We start from the raw sequence: 5,773 nt of genomic DNA, 5'->3' as shown, positions 1-5,773 counted from the left end.
TACTGCTGGCTATTTATTTGTATCCCTATTTTTTGCAATGATCATGAGGAAAATTGGTGCTGATTTTGTAAATCAGTGCTAAAAACTAGAAAATTTTTCAAGCTCAAATTGACACCAATTTCTTTTAAAATTGGCACTGATTTGGAAATCAGTTCCTGAAATCAGCTATATGTGCCTAGCCCTTAGTCCTGAGAATTGTTTATAAAAAGACACCCAACCACCATCTAACTAATCAAATAGGTAAATATTTTCCAAATCATATTATTGAGTTCCAACTAAAGTGAATATATAACTCAATTCCTTTTTTATGCTCTTTACAAATATAATAATCATTTTTGTCTGAAATGAATTTTAGCCCCCCCCCCCCTACATATACCAATTCAGGGTATATATTTGCACATTAGGGGGGGGGGGGTAATTTTATTTCTGATGTAAATGAGAGGTAAGTTTAAACTTTCTCCCTACCCCCTAATGTGCAAATATATACCCTGAGTTGGTATATATATGGGTGGGGGCTAAAATTCATTTCCAACAAAAATGATTATTATATTTTTGAAGCACATAAAAAAAGTCATTGAGTGGGATATTCATTTTAGTTGTAACTCAATAATATGATTTGGTAAATATTTACCATCAAACCTAACCCTAACTTAACCTAGTTTATCAGTATTTGTCTATTAATAGCCTATGCTTTGTGAAAAATAATTAGATGGCACTGATTTTGTTTAATCACATATATAGATCATTTAAAAAAGGGAAAATACAGCTGGGTCCATGTTTATTTTTCAAAATTCTGTTGTTTTTTTTTAATGGTAGAATGGTGAATGAAATGAAGATAAAAGGTTCTCCCCCTGCAAAATATGCTAACTAGGATTATTCTGCATATTATGAAGTAAGAATTTTTTCTTAAAATTTTTCCTTGAGAACTGGTACAACTCTAGGCTTATATAAAAAATAAAACATGGTTGCATCAATAGCTGCAACTTAAGCTAGCCAGACATCCACCACATGGATAATATGGGAATAAAGTTCATTTGTGATACAAATGGCTGTTTTATTTAGATTGAGGATGCAATTCTAGGTATATATTTACACATTAGGGGGGTGGGGGTATATATTCTGTGAATATATAGGCTCAAAGAAATTAGTAGATTTCTTAGAAAAACTTAAAAAATAAGCAAAGAAGTGAAGATAAAGGCTCTCCCCTTGCAAAATGTGTTAACTAGGGTTATTCTACATATTTTGGAGTAAGAATTGTTTTCTTAATATGTTTCCTTTAGTCCAGCTGGACTCCTCACCTTAAAATACTGGTTGGCTAATTTAAAGATTTGTATATATACATATACACTGTCAAATTAGCCATCTGGTGGTATTCCAAGCTAGCCCTAGACAAAGATCAAACCACAACTAGGCTATAGTTAACCTTCAGGTTGTAAATACAAACCCTAAACAAAGTACTCTCATGTACTATTGACTCTGGATCACTTTCATTTTCAGAAGATTCCTCACAACTCATTATATTTTGAAAAACATCAAGGGCAGCCTGAATAATGAAGTTGTTCGTTTCCATTTTTTTAACTTTTAAATTCCTCGCGCAAATGAATAAACAGCGTTCATTTTAATACGATAATACAATAAGTTATTGCTAATTCCAATAAGTTATTGCAATAACTACAATAAGCTTAACTGAATGCGGGGGTGATGAGAAACAAATACTTCTAAATATCTACTGTAGTGAAATTAACTCACGCCTTGCGCTGTGCAGAAAAAAACACGGTTCTTATTCGCAAAGTGAGAATTGGGTCAGAAGTTCGAGGATGGTCGGAAAACCCAGCTTTGGTTAATGCGTGTCAACAAGCTAAAATTTGGTATAGTGTGTGGATTGATTCGGGCCGTCCTAAACAAGGCGTTGTAAACAGTGTTCGATTGTATGCGAAGCGGCAGTTCTCCAAATGTCTCGCCTGGCATCGCTCTCGTGTGATTGATGAAAACAGTGAGTCGCTACGAGTCGATCCAAATAAAATTTGGAAATTCATCAAGAAGAATCGATCTGCAAAAGCACCCAGTAACAAATCCGCCCCTAGTGAAAGTGAATGGAATAGTTATTTCACGAGCGAATTTGCTGCACCTGATCCTGAATTGGAGTGCAAGTTTGAGAGAGATCTTGATCTCTGTTTAGAATCTTTGGAACCAGACCTCGGCCACGTAGTGAGCGTATCGAATGTTCGTTCGGCTATCCGCAAACTAAAAAAGAAGTACTCTAAAGGAGTAGATAATATCTGTGGTATGCATCTGATTCTCGGTAGTGAACCGTTAATAGTGCATCTAGCACTTATGTTCCAAATGATTTTTAGTTGCGGTCTAGTGCCAGATATTTTTTTGTACCGGTGAAATCACCCCTGTCATCAAGAAAGATAAAGACCCATCTGAATATTGTTCCTACCGCCCGATAACCGTTGCTTCCGTGTTTTGTAAATTGATGGATTTATTGGTTATTGAGGAGATAAAGTATGTTTGTAGTACGCCAGATTCGCAGTTCGGTTTCAAGAGAAATATTAGCCGCGTGCACGTGCATAGCCTATTGTCTAATGTTTTGTTGGATGCAGATGCTAAAGAAGAAACCGTGGTACTTGCAGGCCACGACGTCCACGGAGCTTTTGATTCGGGTATCCATGCACAACTGCTTGTCTCTGCGTTTAAGAGAGGTCTTGACAGATCTATAATTGCTGCTTATAGGAACATGTATTTTAAGTTGAAGGTTAGAGTAAGGGTACTAAGAAACCAGAGCCCGACAGTATCAGATTTCCTCGTACCAGTACGAAAAGGCATTCGCCAAGGGGCTTTATCATCACCCCCTCTTTATAATAACAGTATCATCGAGGCTCAGAAGATGATGAAAACGTGCTTTATTTTTCGTGGAATTGATTTGTCTCTTGTTAATTATGCCGACATTTTAAATCTGAGTAGATCCGTCAGTGGCATAGAGAGTAATTTCAGAGTTTTGTCTAATGAATATGCTGACATAGGCCTAGAATTCAACTCAAGCAAAAGCGAGGTGGTCGTCTTTAATTGTCGTAAGAAAGAGTTGGCGTCTGTCATATTTTCACTAGGTAGTAATACTGTTACAGCAGCAGCATCAATGACTTAGCTTGGTTTGCCAATTGGGTCTAATCTTAAAGCTACCCGATCCTGTCTAATAAATGATCTCAAATAGAAAGTTCGAAAAGCGTATGGGATGATTTTGTCATGCAAACGCCTTTATAACCGCCGCATTCTAGTACGGATCTTCAATTCCTTTGCCACCCCTCATATCTTAGCTTTGTCACCTTTCTGGTCTTTGTTTACTTTTGATGATAAAAAAAAACAATCCGTTCTGTGTTCAATAAGTTAGCAAAATATCTGCAGCAGTAAATTTACAAATAACAGCAGTACTAGCAGTTGTGTGGACATACTGCCTTTTTTTCAGATGATTTTCCCCTTGAAGCATTCTCTGAAATTTCTAACTTAATACCCAAATCAATTTTTAAGATACGTTTTTTTGATAATGTGCATGCACATAAAGTCTTTTGATTTGGTGCGAATTTTCCCTCAATATTGTAAATGGAGTAATGTACTAGTAGTGGTGGTAGTTGTAGTAGTGATTTTTTTGGGGGGAATGATAGGCACGGGCAGGGGCTGATTTCCCTTTATTCACTTCATTGACTCTTAAAAAAGAGCACTAAAACTTCCAACTTCCAATCAGTTGAGCTCCATCTATCTCTCTCTCTCTCAATTTACAGTAAACCGACCAATGACAATAGATTTTTGTCTTATAGTCCCGGTTACGCTCGCCAAGTAAAAATTCACTGGGCTAAGTGAAAAACTTAAAAGAATTTTAGAGAGCTTAAACATTACTATTAGTGTTCAGATTTTTAAAAGGGTGTGTGTTGTTAAAAATTGCTGAAAAATTTTCTCCAGCATACAAATAGAAGGCCAAACTGTAAAGTCTTAGAAGACAAAAAGATTTAAAGTGCTATTTTCTTTTTCCCTGAAAAGACTATGTCAATATAAAACGAACAGAAATTAATTTAAAAAAAAATTCTTCCACAAAATAAGTTTTTCAATGAAAAGTAAATACCTCCATTAAACAAAAAATGAGCAAAAATAAAAGTAAATTATCTACCAAGCGTGAACTACCACAAATCAACATCGATAAATAAATGAAACCCAAAACGAAGAGAAATTACAATAAATAACCGAGTCAAACTCAAAACATTAAGAAATTAATATAAGTTGGGCCCAAAACCCCTATGCCTTCCGAAGGCCAGAACAAAATTTGCACTTAACTGAAAAAAAGCGACAAATGAATGTGCATTGTCAGTTTAATATACATATACTGATATTTAGTAATCAAAATGTTAATATTATTTGATTTATTAAATTTATAAAAGTAATAACATTTATACTTTTTTTCAGTAAAGTGCAAATAACCGATACATAACCGATTCCTCTGGTTTTGAGTGGATATAAATAGTCTTCTAAGATCATAGTAATAGCATGAGTTCAACTGTGTTAAGTTAGGAAACAATCATGTCAAACAAAAAGACTAGCAGTAATGTAAAAGCTGATGATGATACATCAATCTTTCATGTGAATAATCATTGATTTTTTTTTATCCTATGTTTCTCTTATGTTTCTCTATGTTTCTAAAGTTTGTTCTATCAACAAGTTTATCTGTAAATAATTTTTTCTAAATATAAGAAAAACTTTATTCAAACAAAGTATCCTCAGATATATCGATAAAATCTATCATCAGCAGAAAAATTACATCGTCGTCATCATCGCTATCATTATCTTCTTGTATTTCCCTCGGGGGTAAATGTATTTGCAAGAAGAACACCTCTCGTTCGACAAGTCCTATTCGTTCTTCTTCTGTTGGTTGTTGTTGTTCCGTTGGTTTTTGTGGTTAATAAACCACAAAATCATAAAATTTTGTTTACGATGGAAAGGCAGTGTGGTCTTCGTCGCTATTTGTTTTTGTGGTTGTTCCGTTGGTTGTATATGCTGCTGCTCAATAGGAGGTTCCATTGTAAGGGGTCCTTCAATAAGCCCCCCTTCATCCGCAATCATGTCGATTTCTTCCCAAAACGACTCGTCTTGTGGATATATCGTCTGAGCTTTCTTTCCTATAAAAAGGGAAAATATGACACACTAATTATGTATTCGGGGGGGGGGTACTTAGTATTTTTTCTTTAAAGTTCTAGAAAGACAGATTAGGCAGTGGCCGGATCGTGCCACGTACACTGTCGACGCCAGAGGACTTAAACTGGTCTCAAAAATAAAAGAAAGAGGAAAAAAGACATTGTTTTTCTTTTAAAAATACTATTTGGTACCTCGGCTCCTCGATTTTTTGCAGGCATTCAAAGTCAAAGTCGTAAAATTTACGAAGCGACAGTATTAATGCAATTTTTAGGAACCGACAGTATTCCAGGGTTAAGTTACATAAGAACAAAGTAGAAACGAGAGAGATGGAGAGAGAGAGAGAAAAAAAAGAAAGAGAGAGAGAGATAAAGCTTGTATTTTACTAGGGTTAATAGACTGTTTAGGTACAAATGCGCCGCTATGCTATATTACTACCTCAGAATTTTCAATCAACTGCAATTTTCCCCTCTTTTGAGTTAAAATTGCTGTTCATTACCGGTTTAGGTACAAATGCGCCGCTATGCTACATTACTACCTCAGAATTATGTAAAAATATGTTGTTATTTTTTTTTGTGAACTGCGATAGTTTTTG

At 35.2% G+C, this 5,773-nt stretch overlaps 1 long non-coding RNA gene across 1 annotated transcript in view; it reads right to left on the bottom strand.

Moving 5' to 3' along the window:
* Window positions 1–4,843: 4,843 nt before the first annotated feature.
* Window positions 4,844–5,773, bottom strand: part of LOC148938679 (uncharacterized) — a 6,446-nt gene continuing 5,516 nt past the window's right edge. The window contains exon 3 of the long non-coding RNA XR_016143651.1: window positions 4,844–5,165. This is a non-coding gene — a long non-coding RNA (uncharacterized LOC148938679). The remainder of the gene's footprint in view (window positions 5,166–5,773) is intronic.

The sequence above is a fragment of the Artemia sp. Qi Xiang Cuo genome, unplaced genomic scaffold, assembly GCF_049724085.1.
Source record: "Artemia sp. Qi Xiang Cuo unplaced genomic scaffold, ASM4972408v1 HiC_scaffold_3027, whole genome shotgun sequence".
Classification (NCBI taxonomy): domain Eukaryota; kingdom Metazoa; phylum Arthropoda; class Branchiopoda; order Anostraca; family Artemiidae; genus Artemia; species Artemia sp. Qi Xiang Cuo.
The sequence above is the reverse complement of the archived record's forward strand: the minus strand, read 5'-3'. Positions and strand labels throughout refer to the sequence as shown.